This window comes from Pleurodeles waltl, chromosome 12, assembly GCF_031143425.1.
Source record: "Pleurodeles waltl isolate 20211129_DDA chromosome 12, aPleWal1.hap1.20221129, whole genome shotgun sequence".
Taxonomy (NCBI): Eukaryota; Metazoa; Chordata; class Amphibia; order Caudata; family Salamandridae; genus Pleurodeles; species Pleurodeles waltl.
In genome coordinates this window covers 405924066-405939799 of record NC_090451.1, presented here as the reverse complement: position 1 = coordinate 405939799, position 15734 = coordinate 405924066, and the positions used below count along the sequence as shown (strand labels likewise).

At 40.0% G+C, this 15734-nt stretch overlaps 1 long non-coding RNA gene across 1 annotated transcript; it reads left to right on the top strand.

The window, feature by feature from the left end:
* Nucleotides 1–10613: 10613 nt before the first annotated feature.
* On the top strand, nt 10614–15187 carry LOC138267313 (uncharacterized). The gene is made up of 3 exons (XR_011199775.1): nt 10614–10711; nt 13259–13641; nt 14359–15187. It is a non-coding gene; the product is annotated as an uncharacterized lncRNA (long non-coding RNA).
* Nucleotides 15188–15734: the final 547 nt, after the last annotated feature.

Genomic DNA, 15734 nt, shown 5'->3' with positions numbered 1-15734 from the left:
CCTTCAAACACACCATCTACAAACACTCTTTCCCTCTCTTCACCAATTTCACACAACCATACAATCCCCACACTTCACTCCACCACACATATTACCTCTTCCAGTCATTGCAACTAACACTAACTCCCCTGACACACATCCATCACCTCTTACACACCTCGTACATTCATCTCCAAAACACATCAACACCCCATCTAACACTCAAATTCCACTCAACAGCACTAACTCACATACAAATCCCTCACCAAAAAACAACTACACCAATATCCCCTCTCACTATTCCACAAAAGCAATACAGACCACAAACATCAGCACATCAAATCAACACAAACTTACATCACAGTTATCGTCATACCCACTCCCACCCTCAGGAATACACAAAGAATACAAATTCCATTCTATATACACCCCTACTTTCTCACTCTTCACAAACACCTACCACAAGCACCCCAACCCAGCAACTGTCATTCACTTGCCTCTCCTCCATTGCACAATTTAGAGCCTTACATCATGATCCACATGCTCCCCCACCACCCCTAACCCATACTCCATCCACACTAAACAAACAAAATAAAAAACATGCCACTCATAGCAACCTCGCATCCCCTTGTCTATTACATAATAAGACTACCTTACAAAAACAGTACACTCCTCATGGCTCGCTCAGCTACCAAGTCCACCACCCACACACATAGACCCAACAAAATGCCTCCTTAACCTGCTGGAAGAGGACCACTATATTGAAAAGCAAGACTATTGTGAGCCTCAAACAGTTATCACAACTAGCATCACTCCTGCTTCAAGCTCACATTATACTACTTACCCTTCTCCTAAACAAAACAACACAAGCACTAACACACTTTTTCTAAACTGCCAGCTTATACATGCTCGATCACTCTAAAAAAACAAACACCACATTTACGACCTGCTCACAGACACACAACCTGACTTACTATTCATAACTGAATCCTGGTTGGGAGATGACAGGGCCCCAGTGTTGCACGAAGCTGTTCCTCCAGGCTATCAAACCATCACACAAAAGCGTATATGCAAGAGAGGAGGTGGACTAGCTATTATATTCAAACAGGCATTGAACCTCAGTAAAACAGACAACATCTCCATACAAGGTTGTGAAGTCCTCCTTACCAGATGACACCCTACTCCAACTTCCTCCTGTAACTTTCTCCTCCTTTACAGACCTCCACCTAACAACTCCACATTCCCAGATACTTTTCTAGACACTGTCTCAAACCTTATTACACTATACTCCAACCTATGAATTATTGGGGATCTATACATTTGGTTTGACAAACCCAATATGCCCCATCCAAAAGCTATCACCACTGGCCTAGTCGTATTGAACCTACATCAGATTGTACACAATCCCACACACATCGCTGGACACACCCTAGATGTCATTTTTGCTAAGCCTGAACTAGCTACTATTCATAGCATCATGCCAATCACTTGGTCAGACCACCATTTGATAACTTTCCGACATATAACTCCACAAATCAACACACCCCACAACTACTTATATACATACACCTATCGACCATGGAACAAACTCAATTTGGATGACTTAGAAACACAACTAACAGCCAACACAGATTTAGATACAATTAATTCTGTGCCAAAACTTTATGAATGGCTACAGGAAACTTTTGATATCTTAATACCACTCAGAAAAACTAAACACAACAAAAGAAAACCAACACCTTGGAGAAACACAGAACTTAAAAAGATTAAGCAACAAATCAGAAAGTTGCAGCGGACCTGGCACAAAACAAACAACAGTCAAGACAAACTGCAGCTACACAAACTGAATAGGATATACAAATCATCAATCAAAAAAGCTAAAAAAAAAGGTACTACTCAGACAGAATTCAAAATGCTCAATCTACAACCAAGGAATTAAAAAAAAATCTCAATGAATTTCAAAAACCTACATGCATGGAAGGAAGTCATCCCACTACTCAAGATTTCACAAACAAATTGGCAACTCACTACACAACCAAGGCAGACACATTGGACTCCCATTTAAAACAGAAGAAAAACATCAGCACCAACCCCTTTCCTAAAATACCCTCTAAGAATAAACCAATCCAACCTCTACAGTCCTTCAAACAAATAACCCAGGGTGAATTTATGGATTTGGTCAAAGCAAGCAGACCTTCCGGTTGCCCTTCTGACCTTTGCCCACCACAAATCTTCAAGAACATTCTTCTATCTACTTCTGCTGCCACACCTGTAAGAAGAATCATCAACAACTCTTTAACTTCAGGAACTTTTCCTGTAGACCTGAAAAAGGCATACATACGACTTTTAATAAAGAAAACAAACCTAGACCCGCAAGACCCCAACAACTGCAGACCAATCACAAATGGACCTTTCCTGAGCAAATTGATAGAAAGAGCAGCATTTGTCCAGATGTCACAATTCATTGAAGACAATTCTATACTTTCAGACTTCCAAACTGGATTCCACCCAGGAAAAAGCACTGAATCGGCATTCATAGCAATCTGGGATGATCTTAAAAACACAATCGACCGAAATGGAGTTGCTGCACTACTTCTCTTGGACCTCTTGGCTGCCTTTGATATGGTTGACCATGACACCCTAATTCAAAGACTCCATGAAGCCCGCATACAAGGGATTGCTCTCAACTGGATTACTTCCTATCTTCAAAAAAGATCTAATATCATCCACTCGCCCCCCTTCTCGTCCGAACCCTATCTCACAAAAGCAGGGGTTCCCCAAGGATCAATCATCTCACCTTTGCTTTTCAACATCTACATGATATCTTTACCAGAACTGATCAATGATTTCCATCTCACATGCTACAACTATGCAGATGACACACAAATACTACTTAAATTAGAATGCCCCAAAAACATTGAAAACTCAGAAATCTTCAGTTGCCTCAGAGCCGTTGATCAGTGGATGACCTCTAGCCATCTCAAACTAAATACCTCCAAAACAGAAATACTCATATGTGGTGACTGGAATAATTATGACCCTCTGTGCGTCTGGCCTGATGATCTCGGACCATCTCCTCAATTATCCAAGGAAGTTAAAAACCTAGGAATCACCATGGATTCCAAGTTAACTATGAATGCCCAAGTGGACAAATTAGCACGAACAAGCTTCATCACCTTGAAGACTTTACGACGCATCTTCCCCCACCTCGGATTTCCACACAAGGTCCAAGCTACTATCTCGCTTGTACTATCCATACTGGATTATGCCAATGGCCTCTACCATGGATCATCTCGATCTATTCTGAAAAAACTACAACGTATCCAGAATTCCGCAGCCAGGCTACTATTACATGTAAAGCCGCAAGCCCACATCTCCCCTGCCTTGAGACACTACACTGGTTACCCGTTGCCAGAAGATGCACTTTCAAGCTGCTTTGTATCACCCACAAAGCTATACATGGAACAGGACCGCTTTTTTTCCAGAAACAAAACAACCAAATACATCCAAAAAAGAAACCTCCGCTCAAGATTGGCACCCCGCCTTAGTACACGACCATACAAGAAAAATACTATAGGTGGTACATCCTTCTCCGTTCAAGCAGACAAACTATGGAATTCATTGCCCCCAACTATAAGAGCCACAGATAACTTTCTTGTCTTCAGAAAACTACTCAAGAGTTGGCTCTTTCCTTCATAACCACCATATGCAAACACCTATGGACTGCCCATGCCTATGTTGATAAGTATTTTATTCAGATTATGTGTATATTTCTAGTTATGTATAGTTCTTTAGAAAATATGTATCGCTACCATGTCATAACAATAAAATACGCACACACTCTTTAAACCTGTTTGACTAAGTATATTTTACCCATGGTTCTAATTATGTATTGTATATGCATATGTGTGTGTATTCGTGTGTGTTTGCATGTGTGTGTGTATGTGTGTATGTATATATATATATATATGTATTTATGTGTATATGTTGTTTCTGTGCTTAGCATGTTCGTAGGTCATTGCATGGCTCCTGGGTGGGTTGTTATACTAGATATCTATGAATTCCTGCTCTCATCTTATCACACTTATCTACCCATCATCATATGTCATGTCTTTATCAAACTATCCTCCATTCTCACTATGACTCATCCCAAATCCTTTCTACTACTTTCATCTCCAAAATAACTCTGCCTAAGCTCTTCCCTCCGCTTCCACATCTAACTCACCAAACCTCACTCTACTACCGTGACCTCCCACACAACCCTACTAAATTCTCCACATTTATCTCACCCTGCTTCTATGCTCTCCCTAACCCTTCCACATACTCTTCCCTCCTCCATCCCCCTTTACTCATCCCAAGCCTTTGAGTTGAGTAAATTAAGGATATACTCCCAATTAACACTTCTGGATTTCTTTGCTCCTCCACCCCTCCATCAGTCCAGTCAATCTAACTAACAAACTCTCATATCCGCGGCTCAAATAAACTCGTAATAATAATAAAACTGTGCTCATTATTTCCCGATACTAATCCATCACTAATTCTTGTTGGGTTCCAGAGTAGCGAGTAGTTCCGAAAAGCGCTTTGACGCCTCGTCAGTGGTAGTAAGCGCTATATAAATACGATTACAATACAATTCAATACAATACAATTAATCATCAAAATACCAACTTAAAATTTACCCTGGAGTATGATACCCATTACATTAATTTTTTAGATTTAAAAATTTCAGTTGATGAGGGTGAGCTGTATGTAGGCCTATGTACTAAACCCACTGCCAGAAATACTCTTCTGAGATATAATAGCCACCATCCCACGAATTTAAGGGACAATTTACCATTTGGGCAATTCTTAATCTTAAGGATTAAATGTAATTGCACCAAGAAAGACAACTATTTTTTGGAAGCCAAGACTCTAATGTCCAAATTGATCAAAAGAGGCAATCCATATAGACTGGTTAAAAGATCCCTGAAACGTGCCTAGTATTACGATCGACAAGCCTTACTCTAGGTCAAAGAGAACGCTGTTCACTTGCGTATGACTTGTCTTACAACTTTTGGTTCTGAGTCAAATGGAATTAAAAAGATTAATTAAGAAAATTAGCCTCTCTTGATATTCCACTTGAGAAACCATTATTTGCCTTCAAAAGGTTAAAAAACTTGACAGTCTAGTGAGGACCAACATTGAATTACGCAATGAAATCTTGTAAATTTTAATGTGCCATTTTTGGGGGCCTCCCAGTGTGGGAACGCCCACTTTGCATAGATCATGCCTGACACAGGCATAATGTGGGGCAAGGGGTTTCAAAGTGGCACAATGCATGCATTGCACCACTTTATAAATATGGAACGGGGGATGGCCACCTTAACGCAGCCTAAGAATCATAAAAATGGTGCTAAAGTGGTGTTAAGGTGGCACTAAGGGCTTTTAAATTTGCCCCTAAATGTCCATCACAAATGCCTAAAACCAGTACTGTGTTTTGTAAATGCACTTTGAACCCTGTGCGTGAAAATGGAAAAACAGAACATGCTATGTTTGGAATTTCAAATGTTAAGTGATAAACAGAAATGCAGCAATGAGCACAAGTGTAATATCATTTCTTGGATGATAGCTGCCTATCTACTAAAGCCACCTAAATATGATGGTCCTCTTGCGTGCTATAAATTTAATTTCATGAACTAGATTTTTGTGAGTAAAAAAGGAACACAGTTTATAATTTCGCTACATTTCTTTTGAGAAATTCAGCCCTTGACAAGTGTAGGTGACTGGTAATGTTTTAAAATGTGTACATTTAGTAGGAAAATGGAGAACTATGCCACTCCAATGTTTAGCTTGTTTGCAGTAGTTGTGAGAGAATATGTTTTCACGAGTGGGGTTATCGTGAAAACATCTGCATGTCCCAAGTCTAGCAAGGCTTCTGCAAGCGCCAATATTTATTGGCAGAAAATGTGGTCATTGGGTTGGGGGGCAGCCTTAAAAAGATGGAACACACATCCACCAAAAATAGATTGTTGCCCTTGTTGAAGGTAAAGAGCAGCATAAGGTTTAAAATGACTGCACAACTCACGCCCTTGAAGGCCGTTTTTCTACAATTTATTAGAGGTTCATAAACAAATATCCCAGCAAGGATATACTTCCAAGAAAGCCTTACCCTTTTAAGAGACTATAAATTCAATTAACATTGATTGGGAAATTATTTTTTTGGATCCAGTCATTTTTCAACTGGGCCAGTTTCACTCTAGATTACGCAGCAAGATCATGTAACTCTAGTGATATTCAGGAAGTTTATTCTGTCTTCCAAATTCAAACCAAGTGTTGTCAGGCTGTGGCATTACCTTTGTTTGATGTTCGATGTTTAGAGATAATATGTTTCGAAATTTAAGATGATCTGCAAGTGTACTTACTTACTGACAAATTTACTAATGTACAATCACAATTTTAGTAAAGAATTAGAGTGGAAAACTGGGGAGAAATGTTGACTTATGAATTTAGATGAGTAAAGCAGAAGCTGGCATGGTGCGATGACCAAAATAACTAAAGAAAGAAAACATTTTGACTCGTTTGGAGAAAAGGATCTCAATTGAGTGGATTCTACTGTTGAGCGACAGCATGTGTGATATGTCTGTTGTGGGTCATTCTTCTCAACTATACTTCACAGTTTGTCTCATCGCAAATGTGAGCTCACACACTGCCCCATCTTGAAGAATGAGCTTCCCAATTAGTCCAGTGACAAGAAGCAGAGGTGAAGTAAATAACTGCACTGTAAGAGCAATTCAGAAGTGAGCTCGCTTGCACAAGTGTTCACATAGCAAGAAATGCAGCTTTTTTCTCAGTAGTAAGTACTGAACATACATAAACACACGAACCATTAAAAGGAGGGTGATATTATAGAGTGAAGAGGCGCTCCAAATCTCCCAATCTAGGAGCTCAAGTAAATTCTGTTACGGTGCTCTGCACTGGGGTCTCACCCCCTAACCACCCCTAAAGGTTAAACTAATTAACCAATGTTATGTAGAATGTGAAGGCACACGTAAAAACAAACAAATTCACAATCACCTTATAAAGTGTCCCATTGGTATATTTTCAGAATCAAAGTAATGGCTTAAAAGTATAGTATTTAGATTTTACAATAAAGTCCAGATCCAATCTCAAATTGAAATCAGCTGTCCACATTATATATTCCTTCAATGTTTGTTCCAGCTATTTAGTTCATAGTTCCAGACGTTTTTCAATCCATCATAATTCAAAGAATTCCAATTTTATAAAAGTTCCACGAAATCACTCATATATTTTCATATCAAAGTTCCCAAAAAGTTCCCTGTTCATCCGTTCCTAACCATCTATCTTACTTGTCCATATGTCCGTCTCTCTTACTTGTCCATATGTCCGTCAACACGTGTTTCATCCGGGGAATACCCCTGGACTTCTTCAGGACCTCCCAAAGTACTATACTCAAGAGTAAAATAACCTAAATCGAACTGAACAATATATTCCATATTAGAATATTAACATTGTAATAATTGATCAATGCTCAATAGTGGGAAATGTACACGTCTCATAGTGAAAAATAATATATAATAGTAACTTCAAATAACTACCCTTGGTTTAGCTGTAGTTTAAATAATTTAACTGTCAAATCACAGAATTTCAAACAAAATATGTTCAATTTAATGTATTTGAAACAGCCATTTCCTGACCCTCTCTTCATATAAATCAATTCCAACGTTTGTAACCTTCCTAACTGAAAATTTCATTAACCTTTAAATTATATATTCAGGATCCTGAAATACCTTTACATGCATAACTATATCACCTGTAACACATCATTTCCTGATGTCTCAATTTCAAACATGACAGTTATATCTAAAAATAAATAAATAACATGGTATGCCTGTGAGTATTAGATCTTACTCCCTTTATCTCCATGCACCTTATAGTATTAATTCCTTTTATATAACACTCACCTCCTTCTTGTAACGGTTCCATATGTATTATAATATTTATATCTCACCACTTTTACAACAGTATCTGTCACAATAAAATTATAAACATGCCGGTTAGGTTAAAGTCCCATATCTACATTGATCCACAGTTTCCCTGCCAGTCCCAAATCCTATCCTACCTGTATATGTACTTCGTAAGGCTTCACATCGCGAGTACGCCGTCTCTTTTTTGTTTCTTATAGTATCGAACCGAGTTCACCTGACTCGGTTTCCTTTATGCTCTTCGAAATTTATAAACATAAACAACAGACTTCACTTTCCTCCGCGTCTATGTAGAATAAAAATAGAAAACGGACTGCTTTGTTTCTTTCATTACTGTTTCCGTGTTTCCCGATCCTCTCGCATTTCACTAAATACATATCCAACCTCATGCTCCCCAATCTGTATTTGCTCACCAGACATTCTTAAATGCCTCATCTATTTGATTAGTTTATACCTACAGAGTTACCAAAATACGGGCTTGTTGCCACATCCTAATTATTATACACACTCCCAAAGTCATAACGAGCCCATTATTTGTCCTGTCAATGTATACTAAATGTAAGGAACATTCTTTTTCCTTAGTGATTGTCATTCCTAATTCCTTCATGTACTGTGTTTTAATAACTTATCCTCCACATAATGATAGATATTCTCCTTACCCCATGTTGTCTCCATATATTCATTATAGCCTAAATGTGTCTCTATGATTGTTCCCACTATTGATGTTATGCCCATATCTTAAACACAAGTAATCTAAGGGAAATGAGATGATCTCCATACCTTCAAACTACATATACTGCTCTTTAATATATATCTAATAAAATCTGTACAATGTATTCACGCAAATTTTAACTGTGTAAATGCTTTCTTACAATAACTATCCTTATGTATATCCATTGAGTGGTCTAAATCGATGCTGAGATTGCATATCAAGAGAGACTCCACATTGTTATCCTATTATATGTTTTATCTTAGCTATCTCCAAGAAAGTACTCCATCTCATGATCTGTATTAAGCCCTTGTTCCACCGCCCCTAATCGCATTATCCATGTCGACTCCCTCCTACGTAGAGTCAATTCTCTGTTGCCTCCTCTTCGATTTATTTCGCATTGGTCAAAACTAAAAAATGTAAATGTTTTTTGATTTCCTTGTGCTTCACATGTTTTCATATGAAAAGCTATTGGGTATCTTTCATCTTCTTGCCTAATCTCTCTCCAGTGTTCAGATATTCTAACTTTTAAGGGGCGTATCGTGCTGCCCACATAAATTCTTTCGCATTTGCAAATAATCGTATAGATAACAAATCTAGTATTACAATCTATATGTGTCCTTATGTCCACCTTTTGACCATACATATCTAAAAACTCTTTTTTGGCTTGCCAGGCCCATTTACACATTGCACAAGCTCCACATCTATAAAAACCTACATTTCGTACTTTAAGCCAATCCAGTTTATTTTTGACTGTCAAATAACTAGGGCTCAGAATATTATTAAGGGTACTTCCCCTCCTAAATGAAACCTCTGGTTTAGTGATAATATATTTCCTCAATGTTCCATCTTGAATAAGTAAAGACCAATGTTTCTTCATTATCCTCAACAATCTCTGCGAGCTCTCCGTATATGGACAGACAAAAAGAAACGCCCCTTAAAAGTTAGAATATCTGAACACTGGAGAGCGATTAGGCAAGAAGATGAAAGATACCCAATAGCTTTTCATATGAAAACATGTGAAGCACAAGGAAATCAAAAAACATTTAAATGTTTTGGTTTTGACCAATGCGAAATAAATCCAAGAGGAGGCAACAGAGAATTGACTCTACGTAGGAGGGAGTCGACATGGATAATGCGATTAGGGGCGGTGGAACAAGGGCTTAATACAGATCATGAGATGGAGTACTTTCTTGGAGATAGCTAAGATAAAACATATAATAGGATAACACTGTGGAGTCTCTCTTGATATGCAATCTCAGCATCGATTTAGACCACTCAATGGATATACATAAGCATAGTTATTGTAAGAAAGCATTTACACAGTTAAATTTTGCGTGAATACATTGTACAGATTTTATTAGATATATATTAAAGAGCAGTATATGTAGTTTGAAGGTATGGAGATCATCTCATTTCCCTTAGATTACTTGTGTTTAAGATATGGGCATATCATCAATAGTGGGAACAATCATAGAGACACATTTAGGCTATAATGAATATATGGAGACAACATGGGGTAAGGAGAATATCTATCATTATGTGGAGGATAAGTTATTAAAACACAGTACATGAAGGAATTAAGAATGACAATCACTAAGGAAAAAGAATGTTCCTTACATTTAGTATACATTGACAGGACAAATAATGGGCTCGTTATGACTTTGGGAGTGTGTATAATAATTAGGATGTGGCAACAAGCCCGTATTTTGGTAACTCTGTAGGTATAAACTAATCAAATAGATGAGGCATTTAAGAATGTCTGGTGAGCAAATACAGATTGGGGAGCATGAGGTTGGATATGTATTTAGTGAAATGCGAGAGGATCGGGAAACACGGAAACAGTAATGAAAGAAACAAAGCAGTCCGTTTTCTATTTTTATTCTACATAGACGCGGAGGAAAGTGAAGTCCGTTGTTTATGTTTATTAATTTCGAGGAGCATAAAGGAAACCGAGTCGGGTGAACTCGGTTCAATACTATAACAAACAAAAAAGAGACGGCGTACTCGCAATGTGAAGCCTTACGAAGTACATATACAGGTAGGATAGGATTTGGGACTGGCAGGGAAACTGTGGATCAAGGTAGATATGGGACTTTAACCTAAACCGGCATGTTTATGATTTTATTGTGACAGATACTGTTGTAAAAGTGGTGAGATATAAATATTATAATACATATGGAACCGTTAAAAGAAGGAGGTGAGTGTTATATAAAAGGAATTAATACTATAAGGTGCATGGAGATAAAGGGAGTAAGATCTAATACTCACAGGCATACCATGTTATTTATTTATTTTTAGATATAACTGTCATGTTTGAAATTGAGACATAAGGAAATGATGTGTTACAGGTGATATAGTTATGCATATAAAGGTATTTCAGGATACTGAATATATTATTTAAAGGTTAATGACATTTTCAGTTAGGAAGGTTACAAACGTTGGAATTGATTTATATGAAGAGAGGGTCAGGAAATGGCTGTTTCAAATACATTAAATTGAACATATTTTGTTTGAAATTCTGTGATTTGACAGTTAAATTATTTAAACTACAGCTAAACCAAGAGTAGTTATTTGAAGTTACTATTATATATTATTTTTCACTATGAGATGTGTACATTTCCCACTATTGAGCGTTGATCAATTATTACAATGTTAATATTCTAATATGGAATATATTGTTCAGTTCGATTTAGGTTATTTTACTCTTGAGTATAGTACTTTGGGAGGTCCTGAAGAAGTCCAGTGGTACTCCCCGGATGAAACACGTGTTGACGGACATATGGACAAGTAAGAGAGACGGACATATGGACAAGTAAGAGAGATGGTTAGGAACGGATGAACAAGGAACTTTTTGGGAACTTTGATATGAAAATACATACATAAACACACGCTCTCATATGTCTATGTAGGCACACACCCACTTACACACACACATATCGACACACACAGACTTTCGCTCTGTCATTGGCAAATACATAGGCCATGAAATACACCTCTTCTCACACGATCTGTGTTACAAAACTGACAGTCGTTGAAAAAAACACATCAATTTGTTCTCTTTCAAATCTGCTGTTCCTCATATATAGGAGAACCATACATACCTTATTTCTCCCTCTGCTACAGATTGCTGTTTGAGCCAAGTTGATCTGTCACTTATTTCTCATTCAGCAGCATGAATTAATCAAATGCTGGACAATGACCCAGATTATTAACCTCTAATGGAGTTGGATATCCTTGGTTGTCTTTAGTGACTTGTCTAGGGTTGTGTCTTCAAATTCTATGATCCACTCCTGTAAACCATGTGCCTACCAACATAATATATGATGGTACAGTCAGTGGTTCTTGATAGAGAGTTGGTACAGCTCTTGATGAACCGAACCTGTCTTTTCAGACACTCTCCTCTCCTCTTAAACTCATATCTGCTTGAGAAGCTTGCCACTGCCGTCCATGAAGCCTTGTAGAGAGAGTATCAGCAGAAACATTAAGGGCTGCATGTACGAAAGTTTTGCGTCTCGTAAATTGGTCACAGCGCTATTTGCGACCATGAAAAAAGCAAAATGGTATGTTCCAGTGCCATTCCGGAGTCCCAAATAGCAATGCGACCAATTACCGAATTGCAAAAATTTGCGACTCGTGATTGCAACTCGCAATTGAGAAATCGCAATTTGCGAGTCGCAAGCAGCATGTACAAGACAGTCGCAAATTGCGAATAGTCGCAAAAAGCCCGTTTTGCACACACTGATTCCAAGCAGGTGGTAACCAGAACCAAAGTATAAAAGCAGAAGGCACCTGGGTTTCTCAAAATGGCTGCACTCTACGTGATTGCATGGAGGAGGCGAGTACAGGTTGCCTAGCAGAAGGGGATGAGGCGGAGACAGGAGAGGATATACAGAACCAGGCAGACCATATTTCAACAAACTGAGGAGGAAATATATGACAAATACAGACTGAGCAGCGCAGTCATCTTAGAGATTATTGAACTGCTGAAACCTCAGCTAGAACGCCAGACCTTGCGCAGCTGCTCCATCCCCACACATGTGCAAGTGCTCTGCTCATTGCACCTCTTGGCATTGGATAGCTACCAGAGAGTGATAGCAGTTTCTGGTGGGGTGTACCAAAGTGCCCCGTCACGATTTTTTAGACCGTTCTTAGATGCCATTCTCACGCACACGTCCAGATACCTATACCTACCCAGGAATGAGGAGGAAATACACAACACCAAATTGGACTTCTACAGAATTGCAAACTTTCCCCATGTAGTAGGGTGCGTGGATGGGACACATATACCCATTTGCCCACCTGCAAATCTGGAATATGTGTTCCGCAATAGGAAATGTACTCACTCACGCAACATCCAGGTGGCATGTGATGCCCATAATGTAATAACTGGTATAGTGGCAAAATTTCCAGGGAGTACACATGATGCATACATATTCAGGCACAGTGGTATACACCAACGCCTAGAACGTGGGGAGTTTGGTGAAGGATATTTATTAGGTACTGTGTAGTACACACCAATGTCATAAATACATGTCACTGCATAATCATGTGAAGCCTTGCTAATATCTGCTGTTTTGTTCCACAGGTGAACGTGCATATGCTCTGAGGCCATGGATACTCACCCCATATCTGAAAACCTGACAATTAGAATGAGAGGCACTACAACATTGGACATTGGTGAACCAGAACCATCATTCAGAGGACCTTTGGCATGTTAAAGTCACGTTTTCGATGCCTGCACAAAAGTGGAGGTGCACTCCAGTATGCCCCAGAGACTTCATGCAAGATTGTGGCAACATGTGCTATCCTACACAACATAGCAACCAGACGTGGGCTGCATCTCACCCTAGATGACACAGATTCGGAGGATGAGGAGCAAGAGCCATCACAACAACAGCCTGGGGAAGATAGCATCGCACTGGAGGGCAGACAGAGACAGGACCACATTGCAACTCACTACTTTGGCAGGTACGTGGCAATGTTACAGCACTCACAAATGTACAACACACATAGGCAGGGTGTGCAACAAAAAAATCCTTTAATGTCAGGAGTGTATTATTGAACTGTTGACGTTTAGCTAGCGGTAATGAAGACAAATGTAACAAAGTCTGACACATTAATATCATGTTCCTCTGGCTAATCCCAGGTAGACAACATCACACCCTCCTACAGCTACACCCACCATGACCCATGCTTGGTTGGTCCCCTGATGTTTGGTGGGCACTGCTATTACGCAGAATGTTTGCATCTGAGGCAGAAACGCTGCTCACGCTCGAGATGTCCTCACTGTCCTGAGGGGTGTCACCAATACCGCTTGCTGCCTGGGAGGTCTGTATGAGGTCAACTGATGCGCCCTAGTACCCTTGCCACATCTCCGGCAAAATGGCCTAGTTCCACCTGTAGCGTAATAGTGCACCTTGACAGGCAGGGAGTTGTGGTGGCTAGGCGGCCAATGGACTGACTGAGCCGGTCCAAACCTGCTGCAGTGTTCTGCTCTCTGCGCCTTGCTTGGGCCTGATCCCCAACCATTTCCCTACACAGGTCATTGATGGCGGTGGTGAGGTTTACCATGTTGTTGTTGTTCATGTTGGTAAATTGTGTTTCAACATTGGCAAATCCCTGTGTGAGGGTCTGTTGCCGTTTGTGCAGGTTCCAGTTCATCAACCGCATTTGTTTATTTTGCAGGCGATGATTGCTCAGTAGGGATGCCTCTAGTCCAAGAAATTGTTCACTTGTGACAGCCTCATCACCTGCAGCCTGTGTTTGATGACGCCGTCTCCACCCAGACCCAGCTGGTTGAAGTGGCCAACTCACACCCATCTGTGGCCCCGGTGTCAGTTTTCATGTCTCCGTGTCCACATCTCTCTCTTCTGTGGTCTCACATGCATGGTGGACAATTGGTGTGGTACTACACTCCGCAGCAGAAATACTGACCGGCTCGTCTGCTGTCATGGTGGCATTGTCATCTCCCTGCACACTAGGGTCATCCGTGGATACTTGAGAGAGACCTGTGGGATACAGGGGATACAATGTCAGTGCCTCTCTGATGTGTGGTGTATCAAAATAAATATTCCTAAACAGTTGGACTACTGTACTACATTGCCCATAATGCACTGTCCTTGAGGTTGCAATATAGGCATGGAACACATTTGGATAATGCATGCTTTTGTGGACTGTGGTAGTGTGCATGGTGCCTTGAATGGTGTAATTAAGTGAGATTTGCTACTTACTTTTGGATGTTCCAGGTGCTGAACTGTCCAGGTCCCCAATTCCTATGACAGTCTCTGGCTCCAGATTGATCTCCACCATGCTCTCTATATCTGTAGGAGGTGGTACTGTGGATGGTCCTCCACCTGTTGCATGCGCATCCCTCATCCGCTCTGCTACTCTTTCTTTGGTTCTGGACCTAAGGTTGTACCACATTTTGCGAACCTCCTTGACGGTGCGAAGGCTGACTCCTATCGCATTGATCTTGATCTGTATGTCCAGCCAGATTTTATTTTTTTGTGTGTCAGGGACACTCATTGCTGCCTAGCCAAACAGGACCTCATGGTGTAGGCAGCACTCCTCAGTCAGGACCGCCAGCTCTTTATCAGAGAATTTGAGTTTTTACTTCCTCCCTGCAGTGGTTGCCTCCTCAGTCTGAGTTGCCATGGCTGCAGTTGCTCCTCTCAGCTGAGTGTGCCTCTGCTGTCTGTGCAGGCTAGACTCCTCCCAGTTCCATGGGGGGGTACTTACTGGTTCTGATGTCATCAAACAGCACCAGGAAGTGCATTTTCTCTTTTTTTTTTTGCACATGTTTGCAAATTGCGACACAGTCGCAATTTGCGATTTTCTGTGACACACCCATGTGCAATTTAGGAAATTGCGATTTGTTCTTACATCCCATTTTGTGAGTTGGAGATAGCGATTCGCATTGAGCCGCTTTTTTCGACTTGCAATCCTTATGCTTCGTACATGGAGCCCTAAATCCATTAGTACCAAAACTAAAAGGTGATGGTACCCTCGAATACGGAAGAAAACCCTGATACATCCAATATTACTGTGGTAATCTGAATTGC